This window comes from Pristiophorus japonicus, chromosome X (genome assembly GCF_044704955.1).
Source record: "Pristiophorus japonicus isolate sPriJap1 chromosome X, sPriJap1.hap1, whole genome shotgun sequence".
NCBI lineage: Eukaryota > Metazoa > Chordata > Chondrichthyes > Pristiophoridae > Pristiophorus > Pristiophorus japonicus.
In genome coordinates, this window is record NC_092010.1 from 34,739,757 (window position 1) to 34,760,742 (window position 20,986).

Below are 20,986 nucleotides of genomic sequence, written 5' to 3' on the forward strand. Positions count from 1 at the left end.
CTGCCAAGGCCGGCATTTATTGCCCATCCCTAATTGCCCTTGAAGATGGTGGTGAGCCGCCTTCTTGACCCGCTGCAGTCTGTGTGGTGAAGGTGATCCCACAGTGCTGTTAGGGAGGGAGTTCTAGGATTTTGACCCAGCGACAATGAAGGATATATTTCCAAGTCAGGATGATGTGCAACTTGGAGGGGATCTTGCAGGTGGTGATATTCCCATGCACCTGCTGCCCTTGTCCTTCTAGGTAGTAGTATTATATCCAAGATGGCGGATGGGATAGCAGCTCCCTAGGGAGCTCTGCCCGAACAAACCTTCCTATGACCGTCTGCTGACATCTTCCACCTCTTTCTCCCTCAAACTTTCCCCCCCTCATTGTCTAAGCCCCCTCTGCCCTTAACTTCGACCCCCAAAGTATTTTACCTACCCCAAAAACCCTAAAATCCCATGCTGCAAGGGCCCACTGCCCATCCCCCAACCTCTGCCTACCTTCCAGGCCAACCTCCCCGCTGACAAGTCCCTCCAGCTGGACCCTCGCTTCCCACTCCCCACGGCCGACTCAGTTGCTCCAACTGATCCCCGGCGATCTCAACGGCGGCGAGCCTCCGACCAGATCAAACACAGGCTTGGGCCTAGCTCACACGCGAGCCTTCCCTCTGGCGACGTCCTGGCCTCCATCCCACCGGCGACGTCCTGGCCTCCATCCCACCGGCGACGTCCTGGCCTTCCTTCCTCCAACGACGCTCTGGCCTCCCCCCGGCTGCTGGCGCCCTACTCCAAAGGCGGAGTCTCTTGTCAAGCACGTGGTGTGCACAATGGTTCTGGTCACTCTGACCGCTCCTCCTTCCACAAAATGGGCCTCTGACCAGCCCATTGCCTGCCCTCAGCCAGGCCTCGGATCTCTCCCCATCTCACCGAAGGGCGCTGCTCAGCGCCGAGCTTACGGCCCGCATCTCGCCATTGGCAACTAGGCTCATACAGCGGTGCCTGGTTTCCAGTCATCTTGGACCCCCTTGCCACTGGACCAAGAACTTGTTCAGCTAAGCCCGTGTGGTAGCCGGTGTGTAATGGCCACCCCACGTAAAAAGAACTCGCGCACAGGCATCTTCCACCCTTCAAAATGAAGTTCGGGACCTGGAACGTCAGGAACCTCATGGACAACTCCAACAGCGACAAACCGGAACGCCACAATGCCATAGTTGTCCGGGAACTTAGACACTTCGATGTCGACATCGCCGCCCTAAGCGAGACCCGGCGGGCAGGGGAAGGCCAGCTCAAGGAACAAGGTGGAGGTTACATCTTCTTCTGGAAAGGCAAACCAGAGGAAGAATGCCGCCTCCACGGAGTCAGTTTCGCTATCAAGAACGAGCTGGTCGACCGCCTCAGAGACTCCCCCTGCGGGATTAGCAAACGTCTCATGACTCTCCGACTCACCCTGTCCCGGAACTAGTGCGCCACAGTCATCAGTGTGTACGTCCCAACATGCGACGCAACAGATGAGGCCAAAGAGGGTTTTTACTCCAGCCTCGAACAATCCCTGTCCCGCGTTCCTACAGATGACAAACTGATCCTCCTTGGCGACTTCAACGCCAGGGTTGGTACGGACACAGGCCTCTGGGAAGGCGTGATCAGCAGAGAGGAGGTAGGGAAAACCAACTTCAGCGGTACCCTGCTCCTGACAAAATGCCTAGAGCACAACCTTGTCATCACCAACACCTTGTTCTGCCAGAGTGACAAGTACAAGACATCATGGCAACACCTTTGTTCCAAACACTGGCACCTGCTCGACTACATCATCGTTCGAGCCAGGGATCGCAAGGATGTGCACATCACCCGCGCCATGATAGGAGCTAACGACTGCTGGACGGACCACCGCCTAATCCGTTTCATCATCAACATCAATATAGCCACAAAGCAAAAAAAAGAATCGGAACAAAAAACACAAAACATTCCCTATACATTACTCATCCCAAATAAAGTGCTATTTATTTTTGCAATTTAAATCACACTTACCTCATGCAGTCATTCCTTCCCTTAGGGCCCGGGACAGCTCTGCGTGCCAGCTTTCTCTGGCAGGGTCTATACGGACGGGCGCTACGCGTAAAGTGCAAACCAAACTTTGCATTCTTGTCGATACCGGGGACGTTGCAATCCAGCGCTACCCTCCCGGGTGATGCTCCTCAGCGCAGCCGGTACCGGCACACTGAATTTGCCGAGCGGTACTAATGCCACTACTTGCGGCTACAAATCCTTTAGCCCCTTGTGATGCACACTATCCAACCAAATTTCTTCCCCCTAGTCTTAACTTCGCAATGGTAGCAGGTGGCAAATACCCAAAGATGTCTTGCATTCAACATAGTGGTCGAGTCTTGTCCTCATTAAAAAGTTATGTTTCATGAAGGAACATAGAGAACAGCATCTGAATGATTAAAACATAGCAAAGTTGCTGTTCCAACAGACTACCAATTGGATACTGGCACCCAAGAAAAACAAGCATTGCAACCATATGTAGTATGTAGGATATTTGTGTTATAATTTTCAATACAAGGGGAAAATTTGGATGATAAGACGATTTTCCACTCATGCTGTTTAAAGTAATGTTACCCCATGTCTTGAGGAAAATCACACTCAATTTGTCATACATACTCGTGTGACCTAAATAAGCACAATCTATAAGCACAGAATTCTGATCGGAAGAATAAGAAAGGGCTGAGAAATCTTCACATTATTTTAAAGGAAAAAAGAGCAATGCAGTGAGGAATTATCAAAAGGCAGGAACAAGAAAAAGCCATTCAGTCCATCTCACTCGCCCTGTTCACAAATGAGGATCAAAATTGCTAGGTTCTGCTACTAGCGTGGAGCCTCACTCAATACAAAGGCAGGTTGGAGATTGAAGGGCTGCGACATTGAAGCCCCAATTCTGTGCTCCATGCTCGTGATTAGCAATGCTCCACACCAGTAGTGGATCCTGTCCAACAGATTCCACTCAAACCATTTTAGCTTCTCTCCTGCTTTAGTACTAAGCCCAGATCCTACATTTCCTGTCAAATCAAGAACCTTTCCTGTTAAGTATGGAAGAACCCCACAAGACTGAGTACTGTGAGCTAAAACTGATGTGACCTTAGTCTCTTTAATACAACTTCAGAGTGCCTAAGCTGCATGGCAGACAACCTTTTATACTCCCTTGCACGAGGTGTGCAGGTGACCCTTGGGCCTCCAACAGTTGCGCCCTCTGGTGGCAAGTCTTGCACAATTACAATGTTTACATACATAACATCACTCCCCCACCCCCTCAAAGTCTTTGATACAAATTATTTACAAGTTGAGACGATCCGGGGCTCTATGCTCTCTGGTTGATCGTCTGAGTTCAAACTCTGGCATGGGTGAGTTCGTCGGACCTTTGCTGCACTGTGGCGCAGCTGGTCTGACAGGACTCTTGGGAATGGTGCGTTCATCCTCTTGATTGACAGCGAGGTCGATTGCTGGCTGGGTGTGTGTTGGTGGATCGAGCATGGTGATGTCCTCTTCAGGTTGTTCCTGGTTGTCGGTGAACTGCAGTTTGGTTTGATCCAAATGCTTTCTGCACGTTTGTCCATTCAATAGTTTGATTATAAACACTCTATTCCCCTCCTTGGCCAAGACAGTGCCAGCAACCCATTTAGGACCATGACCGTAATTAAGGACAAACACAGGGTCGTTAACATTAATGTCACGCGATACAGCCGCGCGTGGCACATGTTTTGCCGGTGACGCCGGTTTCCACACGATCATTTAGATCCGGGTAAACTAGGGAGAGCCTGGTTTTGAGTGCTCTCTTCATTAACAGTTCTGCAGGGGGAACCCCAGTGAGCGAGTGGGGTCGCGTCTGGTAGCTGAGCAGAACCCGAGATAAGCGGTTCTGCAAGAAGCCTTCCATCACGCGTAATAAGGTGAATGACTTGACTGCGCAGATAGCTGTTAACAGATATGATGTAATTGGGATTACGGAGACATGGCTCCAAGGTAACCAAGGCTGGGAACTCAACATCCAGGGGTATTCAATATTCAGGAAGGACAGACAGGAAGGAAAAGGAGGTGGAGTAGCGTTACGGGTTAAAGAGGAGGTTAATGCAATAGTAAGGAAGAACATTAGCGTGGATGATGTAGAATCTATATGGGTAGAGCTGCGAAACACCAAAGGGCAGAAAACGTTAGTGGGAGGTGTGTACAGACCACCAAACAGGAGTAGGGAGGTTGGGGATGGTATCAAACAGGAAATTAGGGACGCATACAATAAGGTTACAGCAGTTATCATGGGTAACTTTAATCTACATATTGATTGGGCTAACCAAACTGGTAGCAATACTGCGGAGGAGGATTTTCTGGAGTGTATAACGGACGGTTTTCTAGACCAATATGTCGAGGAACCAACTAGAGAGCTGGCCATCCTAGACTGGGTGTTGTGTAATGAGAGAGGATTAATTAGCAATCTTGGGGAAGAGTGACCATAATATGGTAGAATTCTTCATTAAGATGGAGAGTGACACAGTTAATTCAGAGACTAGGGTCCTGAACTTAAAGAAAGGAAACTTCGACGGTATGAGATGTGAATGGGCTAGGATAGACTGGAGAATGATACTTAAAGGGTTGATGGTGGATAGGCAATGGCAATTAAATATCACATGGATGAACTACAACAATTGTACATTTCTGTGAGGTGCAAGAATAAAAAAGGGAAGGTGGTTCAACCGTGGCTAACAAGGGAAATTAGGGAAAGTGTTAAATCCAAGCATATAAATTGGCCAGAAAAAGCAGCAAACCTGAGCACTGGGAGAAATTTAGAATTCAGCAGAGGAGGACTAAGGGTTTAATTAGGAGGGGGAAAATAATGTATGAGAGTAAGCTTGCAGGGAACATAAAAACTGACTGCAAAAGCTTCTATAGATATGTGAAGAGAAAAAGATTAGTGAAGACTAATGTAGGTCCCTTGCAGTCAGAATCAGGTGAGAATTTATAATGGGGAACAAGGAAATGGCAGACCAATTGAACAAATACTTCGGTTCTGTCTTCACTAAGGAAGACACGAATAACCTCCCGAAATTACTAGGAGATCGAGGGTCTAGCAAGAAGGGGGAACTGAGGGAAATCCTTATTAATCAGGAAATGGTGTTAAGGAAATTGAAAGGACTGAAGGCGGATAAATCCCCAGGGTCTGATAGTCTGCATCCAAGAGTACTTAAAGAAGTGGCCCTAGAAATAGTAGATGCATTGGTGGTCATGTTCCAACATTCCATGGACCCTGGATCAGTTCCTATGGACTGGAGGGTAGCTAATGTAACCCCACTTTTTAAAAAAGGAGGGAGAGAAAAAACAGGGAATTATAGACCGGTTAGCCTGACATCAGTGGTGGGGAAAATGCTGGAATGAATTATTAAAGATGTAATAGCAGCGCATTTGGAAAGCAGTGACAGGATCGGTCCAAGTCAGCATGGATTTATGAAAGGGAAATTATGCTTGACAAATCTTCTGGAATTTTTTGAGGATGTAACTAGTAGAGTACATAAGGGAGAACCAGTGGATGTGGTGTATTTGGACTTTCAAAAGGCTTTTGACAAGGTCCCACACAAGAGATTAGTGTGCAAAATTAAGGCACATGGTATTGGGGGTAATGTATTGACGTGGATAGAGATCTGGTTGGCAGACAGGAAGCAAAGAGTGGGAATAAACTGGTCCTTTTCAGAATGGCAGGCAGTGACTAGTGGGGTGCCGCAGGATTCAGTGCTGGGACCCCAGCTATTTACAATATACATTAATGATTTAGACGAAGGAATTGAATGTAATATCTCCAAGTTTGCAGATGACACTAAGCTGGGTGGCAGTGCGAGCTGCGAGGAGGATGCTAAGAGGCTGCAGGGGGACTTGGACAGGTTAGGTGAATGGGCAAATGCGTGGCAGATGCAGTATAATGTGGATAAATGTGAGGTTATCCACTTTGGTGGCAAAAACAGGAAGGCAGATTATTATCTGAATGGTGACAGATTAGTAAAAGGGGAGGTGCAGCGAGACCTGGGTGTCATGGTACATCAGTCATTGAAGGTTGGCATGCAGGTACAGCAGGCAGTAAAGAAAGCAAATAGCAGGCTGGCCTTCATAGCGAGAAGATTTGAGTATAGGAGCAGGCAGGTCTTTCTGCAGTTGTGCAGGGCCTTGGTGAGACCACACCTTGAGTACTGTGTACGGGTTTGGTCTCCTAATCTGAGGAAGGACGTGCTTGATATTGAAGGAGTGCAGCGAAGGTTCACCAGACTGGTTCCCGAGATGGCAGGACTGATATATGAGGAAAGACTGGATCGGCTAGGCTTATACTCACTGGAATTTAGAAGAATGGGATGTGGCCCTTACAGCTGAAGGGATCAAGGGGTATGGAGAGAAAGCAGGAAAGGGGTATTGAAGTTGCATGATCAGCCATGATCATATTGAATGGTGGTGCAGGCTTGAAGGGCCGAATGGCCTACTCCTGCATCTATTTTCTATGTTTCTATGTTTCAAGCTCTGCTTGATAGTTTGGACTGCCTGCTCCGCTTGACCGTTGGATACGGGCTTAAACGGGGCAGACCTGACATGTTTAATGCCATTGCGGGTCATAAACTCGTTGAATTCCAAACTGGTGAAACACGGTCCATTGTCACTGACAAGGACGTCGGGCAAGCCATGGGTAGCGAACAAAGCCCGGAGGCTTTCAATGGTGGCAGTGGATGTGCTGGATGACATGATTACGCATTCAATCCATTTAGAGTAAGCCTCCACTACAACTGAAAACATATTTCCGAGAAAGGGGCCGGCAAAATCTACGTGGATCCTGGACCACGGTTTGGAGGGCCATGACCACAGACTCAGTGGAACCTCCCTCGGTGCAATGCTCAATTGTGAGCACGTGTTGCACTGGTATACGCATGACTCTTAAGTCTGAGTCAATGCCGGGCCACCAAACATGCGACCTGGCTATAGCCTTCATCATGACTATGCCTGGGTGGGTATTGTGTAGGTCGCGTATAAACGCTTCCCTGCCTTTTTTTGGCAAAACCACGCGATTATCCCATAAGAGACAATTCGACTGGATCGACATTTCATCTTTGCGTCGGTGAAACAGCTTAATTTCACCTTGCATTTCCCTGGGAACGGCCAACCAGCTCCCATTGAGGACGCAACTTTTTACAAGCACAGGATCCTGGCTGGTCCAGGTCCTGATCTGGCGAGCAGTGACAGGTGACCCCTCGCTCTCAAAAGCATCCATGACCAGAAGCAAGTCTGTGGGCTGCGCCATTTCCATCCCGGTAGTGGGCAATGGTAGCCGACTGAGGGCATCAGCACACTTCTCCGTGCCTGATCTGTGGCGGTAACATAGTCATAAGCGGACAATGTTAGTGCCCTTCTTTGGATGCGGGACAAAGCATTGGTGTTTATACCTTTGCTTTCTGAAAATAGCGAAATGAGCGGTTTGTGGTCGGTTTCAAGCTCAAACCGAAGTCCAAATAGGTATTGGTGCATTTTCTTAACCCCATATACACATGCTAATGCCTCTTTCTCGACCATAATGTAGGCTCTTTCAGCCTTAGACAGACTTCGACACGCGTATGCAACCGGTTGAAGTTTGCCCGATACATTGGTTTGCTGTAACACACAGCCGACTCCGTACAAAGATCCATCACAAGCTAGCACTAATCGTTTACACGGGTCATACAGTACAAGTAACTTATTAGAACAAAGTAGTTTCTGGCCTTCTCAAAGGCTGTCTCTTGAGATTTACCCCAAACCCAGTTGTCACCCTTACAATATGTGCAACGGTTCCAGCAAAGTGCTTAACCCGGGTAGAAAGTTACCAAAATAGTTGAGGAGTCCCAGGAATGAACGCAGCTCCATCACATTCTGTGGTCTGGGTGCATTCTTGATGGCCTCTGTCTTTGAGTCCGTGGGTCTGATGCCGTCTGCCGCAATCATTCTCCCCAAAAATTCGATCTCTGGCGCCAGGAAAACACACTTGGAGCATTTCAGCCTGAGTCCCACTCTGTCTAGTCGACTTAGAACCTCTTCCAGGTTGTGCAGGTGTTCGGTGGTGTCACGACCAGTGATCAGGATGTCGTCTTGAAACACCACGGTGCGTGGAACCGATTTCAGCAGACTCTCCATGTTCCTCTGGAAGATGGCAGCAGCCGAGCGAATCCCAAAAGGGCACCTGTGGTATATAAACAGTCCTTTGTGCGAGTTGATGCACGTCAATCTTTTTGAAGATTCAGCCAGCTCCTGTGTCATGTAGGCAGAAGTTAGGTCCAACTTAGTGAACGACTTCCCCCCGCTAATGTTGTGAACAGGTCATCCACCTTGAGTAGTGGGTACTGGTCTTGTAACGAGACTTGGTTAATCGTTACCTTGTAGTCTCCGCAGATTCTGACTGTGCCATTGCTTTTCAACAGTGGAACAATCGGACTGGCCCACTCGTTGAACTCGACTGGCGATATGATTCCCTCTCGTTGAAGTCTGTCCAGTTCGATCTCGACTTTCTCCCTCATCACATATGGAACCGCTCGATCCTTGTGATGAACGGGCCTTGCATCGGGGACTAGATGGATCTGAACCCTGGCTGTGAAGTTGCTGATGCCTGGTTCAAATAGCGACGGAAACTTGCTCAGCACTTGGGCGCATGAGGCATCATCCACTGAAGATAGTGCTTTGATGTCGTCCCAGTTCCATCGAATCTTTCCCAGCCAGTTTCTGCCAAATAGCGTTGGGCCATCGCCTGGTACAATCCACAGTGATAAATCATACACAGCTCCATCGTACGATACCTTAACTGCCGCACTGCCAATGACTGATATGAGTTCTTTGGTGTAGGTGTGCAGCTTTGTCTGAATCGGGCTCAGTTTGGGCCTTTGTGCCTTGTTGCCCCATAGTTTCTCAAAAGCCTTCTGGCTCATAATTGACTGACTCGCCCCCGTGTCCAACTCCATTGATACCGGAATACCGTTCAATTTGACTTTCAGCATGATAGGAGGGCTCTTGGTGGTGAAGGTGTGTACCCCATACACTTCTTCCTCAGGTTGAGTTGCCTCTCTTGTTTGTTCTATGTGATCCGCGCCGGATCAATCACCCTCTGCCGACTGCCACGTGGTGAGTCGCAGCACTCTTGCACATTCACTGGAGGTGCCCCATTGTTTCGCAGCCTTTGCATACATAGTGCTTGAATCGATATTGATGGGCTCGATGATTACCCCCGCAGCGCCAACATGGTGCTAATGGATTTGCATTCTCGCCCAATGGCGGACTCTTGAGTCATCCTAGGTCTTGAAGCTGCAGAGTAATGAGGTGTTAGTCGTGGCTCAGTGGTAGCACTCTTGTCTCCGTGTCAGTAGGTTATGTATAGGCCCTGCCACATGCAGTTCTGCCTGCTAGTGACGTTATTTTATGCACAATACTTGCCGGTGGGCTTCGATGCTGGGAAGATATCTGTCTGGTATTATCGCTCGTGGATATGAATGCCTGGGCTATCGTGATGGCCTTGCTGAGGTCGAGGGATTCGGCGGACAGCAGCTTGCGAAGAATGACCTCGTGGCCGATGCTAAGCACAAAAAAGTCCCGCAGCATTTCCCCCAAAAATCCAGCAAATTCGCAAGTTCCCGCAAGGCGTGTCAGGTCGGCAGCATAACTCGCCACGTCCTGGCCCTTGGAGCGGTGGTGCGTGTAGAAGTGATACCTGGCCATTAAGACGCTCTCCTTCGGCTTGAGGTGGTTCCGAACCAGCGTACACAACTCTGTTTATGTCTCCAAGTTTGCAGATGACACTAAGCTGGGTGGCAGTGTGATCTGTGAGGAGGGTGCTAAGAGGCTGCAGGGTGACTTAGACAGGTTAGGTGAGTGGGCAAATGCATGGCAGATGTAGTATAATGTAAATAAATGTGAGGTTATCCACTTTGGGGGCAAAAACAGGAAGGCAGAATATTATCTGAATGGTGGCAGATTAGGAAAAGGGGAGGTGCAACGAGACTTGGGTGTCATGGTACATCAGTCATTGAAAGTTGGCATGCAGGTACAGCAGGCGGTGAAGAAGGCAAATGGCATGTTGGCCTTCATAGCGAGAGGATTTGAGTATCGGAGCAAGGAGGTCTTACTGCAGTTGTACAGGGTCTTGGTGAGGCCACACCTTGAATATTGTGTGCTGTTTTGGTCTCCTAATCTGAGGAAGGACATTCTTGCTATTGAAGGAATGCAGCGAAGGTTCATTAGACTGATTCCCAGGATGGCAGGACTGACATATGAAGAAAGACTGGACCAACTAGGCTTATATTCACTGGAATTTAGAAGAATGAGAGGGGATCTCATAGAAACATATAAAATTCTGACAGGATTGGACAGGTTAGATGCAGGAAGAATGTTCCCGATGTCGGGGAAGTCCAGAACCAAGGGTCACAGTCTAAGGATAAGGGGTAAGCCATTTAGGACCGAGATGAGGAGAAACTTCTTCACTCACAGAATTGTGAACCTGTGGAATTCTCTACCATAGAAAGTTGTTGAGGCCAGTTCGTTAGATATATTTAAAAGGGAGTTAGATGTGATCCTTAAGGCTAAAGGGATCAAGGGGTATGGAGAGAAAGCAGGAATGGGGTACTGAAGTTACATGATCATCCATGATCATATTGAATGGTGGTGCAGGCTCGAAGGGCCGAATGGCCTACTCCTGCAGCTTGTTTCTATGTTTCTCCGCTGGTTTCTCCAGTGCTAGCAGATTCTTGATGAGGCCGTATATTGTGGACCCACACACAGTGAGGAGAATCGCTCTGCGATTGATCGCTTTATCATCCCCATCCAGCTCGTTGGCCACGAAATCCTGGTCGAGACGCTCAACGAAGGCTTCCCAATCATCACCCTCTACAAATCTCTCTAAAATACCAACGGCAGCCATGACCGCGTGAAAGTTCATAATCTGTTACTCGTCGCCAATTGTTAAGTATGGAAGAACGCCACAAGACTGAGTACTGTGAGCTAAAACTGATGTGACCTTAGTCTCTTTAATACAACTCCAGAGTGCCTAAGCAACATGGCAGACAACCTTTTATACTCCCTTGCACGGGTGTGCAGGTGACCCTTGGGCCTCCAACAGTTGCGCCCTCTGGTGGCAAGTCTTACACAGTTACAATACATACATAACATTTCCATTTATTTTTCAACTTTTTCAAATGAGTCTCTATTCACTGTACTTGGTGGCAGTCTATTCTACAAGTTAACAAATGCCTAATTAGAGCTATCACCATTGAAACCTACTACCTTTTTTGCACCATCTAGCCAATTTCAAAATCAATGTTCAACTACATCTGAGATCCCATGACCTTTCAGTTTAAGCGTGAGCCTCCATGTGAAAGACCTTATCAAATGTATCCTGAGAGATAAAATATACAGTCTCTGCTTTCTCCACCAACTTAGTTACATCCTTAAAGAATTCCAGTAGATTAATCTGGCTCATCCTGTCCTTCATAAGCCCATGTTGGACTGGATTTATTGCCCTTATGCTTGCATGATGCTCTTGAATTGCTTTCTTTATAATAGATGCAAGTTTTACCTGCATTATAGATGTCAAGGTAACAAACCTTCAATCCCCAGGAACATGTTTCTGACTTTTTGATTGAATCACTGTTTTCTTGACCTCTGGTATCACTCTGTGCCTCTGTTTGGAGTAAAAATAAAACAGGGACGGTGGCTCAACCGTGGCTAACAAGGGAAATTAGGGATAGTGTTAAATCCAAGGAAGAGGCATATAAATTGGCCAGAAAAGCAGCAAACCTGAGGACTGGGAAAAATTTAGAATTCAGCAGAGGAGGATAAAGGATTTAATTAGGAGGCGGGTGGGGGGGTGGGGGGGCAGGGGCGGCGGGGGGAAGAGTACGAGAGGAAGCTTGCCGGGAACATAAAAACTGACTGCAAAAGCTTCTATAGATATGTGAAGAGAAAAAGATTAGTGAAGACAAACGTAGGTCCCTTGCAGTCAGATTCAGGTGAATTTATAATGGGGAACAAAGAAATGGCAGACCAGTAGAACAAATACTTTGATTCTGTCTTCACAAAGGAAGACACAAATAGTCTTCCGGAAGTACTCGGGCACCAAGGGTCTAGTGAGAAGGAGGAACTGAAGGATATCCTTATTAGGCGGGAAATTGTGTTAGGGAAATTGATGGGATTGAAGGCCAATAAATCCCCGGGGCCTGATAGTCTGCATCCCAGAGTACTTAAGGAAGTGGCCCTAGAAATAGTGGATGCATTGGTGATCATTTTCCAACAGTCTATCGACTCTGGATCAGTCCCTATGGACTGGAGGGTAGCTAATATAACACCACTTTTTCAAAAAGGAGGGAGAGAGAAAACAGGTAATTGTAGACCGGTTAGACTGACATCAGTAGCGGGGAAAATGTTGGAATCAATTATTAAAGATGTAATAGCAGCGCATTTGGAAAGCAGTGACGGGTCAAGTCAGCATGGATTTATGAAAGGGAAATCCTGCTTGACAAATCTAGAATTTTTTGAGGATGTAACTAGTAGAGTGGACAAGGGCGAACCTGTGGATGTGGTGTATTTGGACTTTCAAAAGGCTTTTGACAAGGGCCCACACAAGCGATTGGTGTGCAAAATCAAAGCACATGGGATTGGGGGTAATGTACTGACGTGGATAGAGAACTGATTGGCAGACAGGAAGCAGAGAGTCGGGATAAACGGGTCCTTTTCAGAATGGCATGCAGTGACTAGTGGGGTGCCGCAGGGCTCAGTGCTGGGACCCCAGTTATTTACAATATACATTAATGATTTGGATGAAGGAATTGAGTGTAATATCTCCAAGTTTGCAGATGACACTAAGCTGGGTGGCGGTGTGAACTGTGAGGAGGATGCTAAGAGGCTGCAGGGTGACTTGGACAGGTTAGGTGAGTGGGCAAATGCATGGCAGATGCAGTATAATGTAGATAAATGTGAGGTTATCCACTCTGTGGGCAAAAACACGAAGGCAGAATATTATCTGAATGGTGACAGATTCGGAATAGGGGAGTGCATCAGTCATTGAAAGTTGGCATGCAGGTACAGCAGGCGGTGAAGAAGGCAAATGGCATGTTGGCCTTCATAGTGAGAGGATTTGAGTATAGGAGCAGGGAGGCCTTACTGCAGATGTACAGGGCCTTGGTGAGGCCTCACCTGGAATATTGTGTTCAGTTTTGGTCTCCTAATCTGAGGAAGGATGTTCTTGCTATTGAGGGAGTGCAGCGAAGCTTCACCAGACTGATTCCCGGGATGGCAGGACTGACATATGAGGAGAGACTGGATCGACTGGGCCTATATTCACTGTAGTTTCGAAGAAAGAGAGGGGATCTCATCGAAACATATAAAATTCTGATGGGATTGGACAGGTTAGATGCAGGTTAGATGTTGGGGAAGTCCAGAACCAGGAGACACAGTCTAAGGATAAGGGGTAAGCCATTTAGGACTGAGATGAGGAGAAACTTCTTCACTCAGAGAGTTGTTAACCTGTGTAATTCTCTACCGCAGAGAGTTGTTGATGCCAGTTCATTGGATATATTCAAGAGGGCGTTAGATATGGCCCTTACGGCTAAAGGGATCAAGGGGTATGGAGAGAAAGCAGGAAAGATGTACTGAGGTGAAGGATCAGCCATGATCTTATTGAATGGCAGTGCAGGCTCGAAGGGCTGAATGGCCTACTCCTGCACTTATTTTCTATGTTTCTAGCCTGTTTCTCCAATTTTCTGCCACTTCTGCTTCTGCTTCTACCCAAATTTATTTTAGGAAGACCTTAACTGATTGGAGATAGTCGTCTAGTTTTCCCTGAAATGCAGGCCAAAAACAACAAATAAACAGGCGTACATACACTGTTCAATAACCCAGCTGATAGCACAAATCAGTGTTGGAAGAGGTACAATTCTGTAACGACCGTTATAAATCTCTTAATGCAACAATCATGACCCTATCAAAATGATCCAATAATACCCAGAGCCTAAGCATGGAAATAGCCCACAGAGGACACTTGAGCACACAAACAAACCCTGCAATTAGGTACAATTTAAGCAAAAAGTAGTCTTTTCATTTCTACTCCAAAGTTGTGCTGCATCAAAGAAAATATAAAGGTGAAGCAAAACCTGCAAAATACAAATAGATTATGTCACAAATAGAGCAATAACAAGGTAAAGCATCAATAAATTTCTATTTTCAAGAATGAAGAGGAAAACTGCTTAGTAGTTCACAAAGACTGTATTGATTTCAGAACACGTTATGTTGAATAGGGCCACAAAGAAATATTGGAGTTAAATAAGCAGCAGCTGCACACAGTTGGTACAAATGCAAGTGTTTAGAGGGTTGCAGCATATTTTCAAAGCACCTGTTGTTTTCCACTATGGTTCCGACAGGCCCCAGTGCACTTTTTGATTGGTTGCATTTGTACTTTTGTCGGCCAGATTCAAAAGCAATTGATGCTCGCGGCCTTCCGCGAGAGGTGGGCGTCGGAGGGATTGGAGTGCATCATCACCCCCGGCAACCAAATTTTAATTTGATTTAAGCTTACAGTCAAAAGTTTAATTTGTTTAATGTGTCGATTTAGTGCCCCCCTTTAATCAGGGGACACTTGTATTAATGTTTCTACCAAAAATAGTTGTAGAGCTGTTGGATTGTGAGTGGCTTAGCCAGTCACGTGATGTTCACAAGACTCAAAAGCAATTGACAGTTTCTTGGCCGCACCCATTGCATGGCTCCAGAAGATACTGGCATTCACTTATGCTGCAACACTGGTTACATTGAATAAAACAGGTGGGACATGGAGAGCAATTACTAATTTAATTCACAATACAATTTGAAACTACTTTTCTTTTTCTTGTTTTTCCACAATAACATGTATTTAATGCACATGGGGATGATTTTCCTCTCCCCACCTGTAAATTGAGTGGAAAGCACCTGGGGCTGGATTTTTGAGAAGTTTGCGACCGGGCTTTCGACGCAATTTGACCCTCCGCGGCGAAAACCCGATCGCAAAGCCTGGGCGGGATCCTTGGCTCGTTGTTTGCGGCGGCGATGGGACGTACCGCTGGGGAGAAGTGCGCCAACGTGCAGCGCTGCGGATTGCGTTACCATTGGACTTTCGGACCCATACACCGCGCCCAGAATACCGACTGCAGCCCTGCCAGCAGCAGTAAGTATGAAAATCTGTAAAAAAAAAGATAAGTTAAAAGTTTTATGATTGAATTTATTTTCAGTGATATGATAGATAAGTGTCTTGTAAATGTTTTTTGAAAGTTTTTTAAAATAAATGTTTTTTATCCCCCAAGGCCTCTCTCGCAGCATTCTCGGGCGGGGAGTCGGGAGGTGGAGCGCCAGGCGAGCGGCCTACAAGAGGCCCACCAGCAGCGTTGGAGAGTCGGGAGGCAGAGCGCCAGGCGAGTGGCCTACAAGAGACCCACCAGCAGCGTCGGAGAGGCGAGCGGGGAGTCGGGAGGCGGAGCGCCAGGCGGAGCGCCTGCAAGAGGCCCACCAGCAGCGTCGGAGAGGCGAGCGGGGAGTCGGGAGGCGGAGCGCCTGCAAGAGGCCCACCAGCAGCGTCGGAGAGGCCTAGCTTGTGCAGCTGCAGCAGGGAGGCAAAAAAGAAGTAGAAAGAAATCAAAAGGTGATGTCACAGTCAAGGGGATAAGTGATTGGCTGGTGATTGGTAAGTAGTTTTTCTTTTTGTTTTCGATATCAGTAAGTAACCTTTAGCATTGTTGTTGCCAATTTTAGTTTATCTAAGGGTTAAGTCATGGCAGGACAGCTCGGACATGTGTTATGCTCCTCCTGTAATATGTGGGAAGTCAGGGACGCCTCCGATGTCCCTGACGACTACGTGTGCAGGAAATGCATCCGCCTACAGCTCCTGACGGACCCCATTGCGGCACTGGAGCTGCAGGTGGATGAACTCTGGAGCATCCACGATGCTGAGAATGACGTGAATAGCACATTTAGTGAGTTGGTATTACTGCAGGTAAAGGGTACACAGCCAGATAGGGAATGGATGGCCAACAGGAAGAGTAGTGCAAGGAAAGTAGTGCAGGGATCCCCTGCGGTCATCCCACTGTAAAACAGATACACCGCTTTGGGTACTGTTGAGGGGATGACTCATCAGGGGAGAGCAGCAGCAGCCAAGTTCATGGCACCGTGGGTGGCTCTGCTGCACAGGAGGACAGGAAATAGAGTGGGAGAGCTATAGTGATCGGTGATTCGATTGTAAGGGGAATTGATAGGCGTTTCTGCGGCCGCAACCGAGACTCCAAGATGGTATGTTGCCTCCCTGGTGCAAGGGTCAAGGATGTCTCGGAGTGGGTGCAGGACATTCTGAAAAGGGAGGGTGAACAGCCAGTTGTCGTGGTGCATATAGGTACCAACGATGTAGGTAAAAAATGAGGTCCTACAAGACAAATTTAGGGAGCGAGGAATTAAATTAAAAAGTAGGATCTCAAAAGTAGTAATCTCAGGATTCCACCAGTGCCACGTGCTAGTTCGAGTAGGAATCGCAGGATAGCTCAGATGAATACGTGGCTTGAGGAGTGGTGCAGAAGGGAGGGATTCAAATTCCTGGGACATTGGAACCGGTTCTGGGAGAGGTGGGACCAGTACAAACCGGACGGTCTGCACCAGGGCAGGACCGGAACCAATGTCCTCGGGGGAGTGTTTGTTAGTGCTATTGGGGAGGGCTTAAACTAATATGGCAGGGGGATGGGAACCTATGCAGGGAGACAGAGGGAAATAAAATGGAGGCAAAAGCAAAAGATAGGAAGGAGAATAGTAAAAGTGGAGGGCAGAGAAACCCAAGGCAAAAAACAAAAAGGACCACATTACAGCAAAATTCAAAAGGGGCAAAGTGTGTTAAAACGATAAGCCTGAAGGCTCTGTGCCTCAATGCGAGGAGTATTTAGAATAAGGTGGACGAATTAACTGCGCAGACAACAGTTAATGGATATGATGTAATTGGCATCACGGAGACATGGCTCCAGGGTGACCAAGGCTGGGAACTCAACATCCAGGGGTATTCAACATTTAGAAAGGATAGGCAGAGAGGAAAAGGAGGCGGGGTGGCGTTGCTGGTTAAAGAGGAAATTAATGCAATAGTAAGGAGGGACATCAGCTTGGATGATGTGTAATCGGTATGGGTGGAGCTGCAGAATACCAAAGGGCAGAAAACGCTAGTGGGAGTTGTGTACAGACCACCAAACAGTAGTCGTGAGGTTGGGGACAGCATCAAACAAGAAATAAGGGATGTGTGCAATAAAGGTACAGCAGTTATCAAGGGCAACTTTAATCTACATATTGATTAGGCTAACCAAACTGGTAGCAATGCGGTGGAGGAGGATTTCCTGGAGTGTATTCGGGATGGTTTTCTAGGCCAATATGTCGAGGAACCAACGAGAGAGCTGGCCATCCTAGACTGGGTGATGTGTAATGAGAAAGGACTAATTAGCAATCTTGTTGTGCGAGGCCCCTTGGGGAAGAGTGACCATAATATGGTAGAATTCTTTATTAAGATGGAGAGTGACACGGTTAATTCGGAAACTAGGGTCCTGAACTAAAGGAAAGGTAATTTGACGGTATGAGGCATGAATTGGCTAGAATAGACTGGCAAAGGATACTTAAAGGATTGACGGTGGATAAACAATGGCAAATGTTTCAAGATCACATGGATGAACTTCAGCAATTGTACATCCCTGTCTGGAGTAAAAATAAAATGGGGAAGGCGGCTCAACCGTGACTAACAAGGGAAATTAAGGATAGTGTTAAAACCAAGGAAGAGGCATACAAATTGGCTAGAAAAAGCAACAAACCTGAGGACTGGGAGAAATTTAGAATTCAACAGAGGAGGACTAAGGGTTTAATTAAGAGGGGGAAAATAGAGTACGAAAGGAAGCTTGCAGGGAACATAAAAACTGACTGCAAAAGCTTCTATAAATATGTGAAGAGAAAAAGATTAGTGAAGACAAACATAGGTCCCTTGCAGTTGGATTCAGGTGAATTTATAATGGGGAACAAAGAAATGGCAAACCAATTGAACAAATACTTCGGTTCTGTCTTCTCGAGGGAAGATACAAATAACCTTCCGAATGTACTAGGGGACAGTGGGTCTAGTGACAAGGGGGAACTGAAAGATATCCTTATTAGGCGGGAAATTGTGTTAGGGAAATTGATGGGATTGAAAGCCGATAAATCTCCGCGACCTGATAGTCTGCATCCCAGAGTACCTAAGGAAGTGGCCCTAGAAATAGTGGATGCATTGGTGATCATTTTCCAACAGTCTATCGACTCTGAAGCAGTTCCTATGGACTGGAGGGTAGCTAATGTAACACCACTTTTTAAAAAAGGAGGGAGAGAGAAAACGGGTAATTATAGACCGGTTAGCCTGACATCAGTAGTGAGGAAAATGTTGGAATCAATCATTAAAGATGAAATAGCAGCGCATTTGGAAAGCGGTGACAGGATCGGTCCAAGTCAACATGGATTTATGAAAGGGAAATCATGCTTGATGAATCTTCTGGAATTTTTTGAGGATGTAACTAGCAGAGTGGACAAGGGAGAACCAGTGGATGTGGTGTATTTGGACTTTCAAAAAGCTTTTGACAAGGTCCCGCACAAGAGATTGGTGTGCAAAATCAAAGCGCATGGTATTGGGGGTAATGTACTGACGTGGATAGAGAACTGGTTGGCAGACAGGAAGCAGAGAGTCGGGATAAACGGGTCCTTTTCAGAATGGCAGGCAGTGACTAGTGGAGTGCCGCAGGGCTCAGTGCTGGGACCCCAGCTCTTTATACATTAACGATTTAGATGAAGGAATTGAGTGTAATATCTCCAAGTTTGCAGATGACACTAAGCTGGATGGCAGTGTGAGCTGTGAGGAGGATGCTAAGAGGCTGCAGGGTGACTTAGACAGGTTAGGTGAGTGGGCAAATGCATGGCAGATGCAGTATAATGTGGATAAATGTGATGTTATCCATTTTGGAGGCAAAAACACGAAGGCAGAATATTATCTGAATGGTGGCAGATTAGGAAAAGGGGAGGTGCAACGAGACCTGGGTGTCATGGTACATCAGTCATTGAAAGTTGGCATGCAGGTGAAGAAGGCAAATAATATGTTGGCCTTCATAGCTAGGGGATTTGAGTATAGGAGCAGGGAGGTCTTGCTGCAGTTGTACAGGGCCTTGGTGAGGCCTCACCTGGAATATTGTGTTCAGTTTTGGAATCCTAATCTGAGGAAGGATGTTCTTGCTATTGAGGGAGTGCAGTGAAGGTTCACCAGACTGATTTCAGGGATGGCTGGACTGTCATATGAGGAGAGATTTGATCAACTGGGCCTTTATTCACTGGAGTTTAGAAGGATGAGAGGGGATCTCATAGAAACATATAAGATTCTGACGGGACTGGACAAGTTGGATGCGGGAAGAATGTTCCCGATGTTGGGGAAGTCCAGAACCAGGGGACATAGTCTTAGGATAAGGGGTAGGCCATTTAGGACTGAGATGAGGAGAAACTTCTTCACTCAGAGAGTTGTTAACCTGTGGAATTCCCTGCCACAGAGAGTTGTTGATGACAGTTCATTGGATATATTCAAGAGGGAGTTAGATATGGCCCTTATGGCTAAGGGGATCAAGGGGTATGGAGAGAAAGTAGGAAAGGGTTACTGAGGGAGTGATCAGCCATGATCTTATTGAATGGCGGTGCAGGCTCGAAGGGCCGAATGGCCTACTTCTGCACCTATTTTCTATGTTTCAATGTTAAATTTGGCGATATTATGTCTGTAATGCACCTATGAATGACTCCACGAGGCAATGTTTTGTACTCAAACTGTAGTGACCTTGGTCCTTTTATTCGTAAGTCCAGAGTGAGGCAGCCGCATGGTGGCTCCCCTTTTATACAGCCCCTGTCACCAGGGCAGGAAATCCCAGTCTCCACCAGTTGCACCCTCTAGTGGTGCCAGCATGTATATACACAGTGTAAACCTTATGATAGTACTTCAGGTAAACAAGTCTCCATCTTATGTAACTATACAGTGACTACACAGAGAGTATATCTATAGTCTGCATATATAACATCACTCTCCCCCAAGTCCTTTGTGCCAATTACTTTTGTCATGTATTTAACTGTCATTGTAACCCATGTATAAACTGACCTAAGTTGCACACCATGAGAACATTGACCACTAGGTGGTGAACTTGTGGGAGATACTCCTAACCTGGACTTTCAGGTATAAAAGGGGAAGCTCCACCCACCTTCATCACTTCAGTGCTGGCTAATAAAGGTTACTGGTCACAGAGTGACCTTCTCTCAAGTATGGGCCTCGTGTGCATTTATACTGTATAGTAAGGACATATCACTGGTGATGAGAAACTGGGATTTAAACCACGCGAGTATGGCCACTAGCAGCACAGACGAGAGGTACTGTGTTGGTGATGATTGGGATGATTTTATTGAGAGACTACAGCAAACTTTCGTCACTGAGGAATGGCTGGGACAGGATTCGGCCGACAAACGCAGGGCTCATCTGACGGTTTGTGGATCCAGGACGTACTCCCTGATGAAGGACCTTCCAGCGGCAGCGAAGCCAGCGGACACGACTTTTGAAGAGCTCAGTAAGTTGATCGGGGAACACTTTAAACCGGCGAGCAGCATGCACATGGCGAGACGCCGGTTTTACACGCACCGGCGGTGAGAAGGGCAAAGCGTTCCAGACTTCGTGGCAGACCTCCGGCGACTGGCGAGCCTATGTAAGTTCCCAGATGCGTGCAGAGCAGAGATGCTGTGAGACTTTTTTATTGAGGGCATCGGGCATGCTGGGGTTTTCAGGAACTGATTGAGACCAAAGACTTGACCCTGGAAACGGTGGCTTTGATGGCCCAGACATTTATCTCAGGGGAGAAAGAGACCAGACTGGTGTTTGACAAAAATCTTGGTTTAAATGCAGCAAATG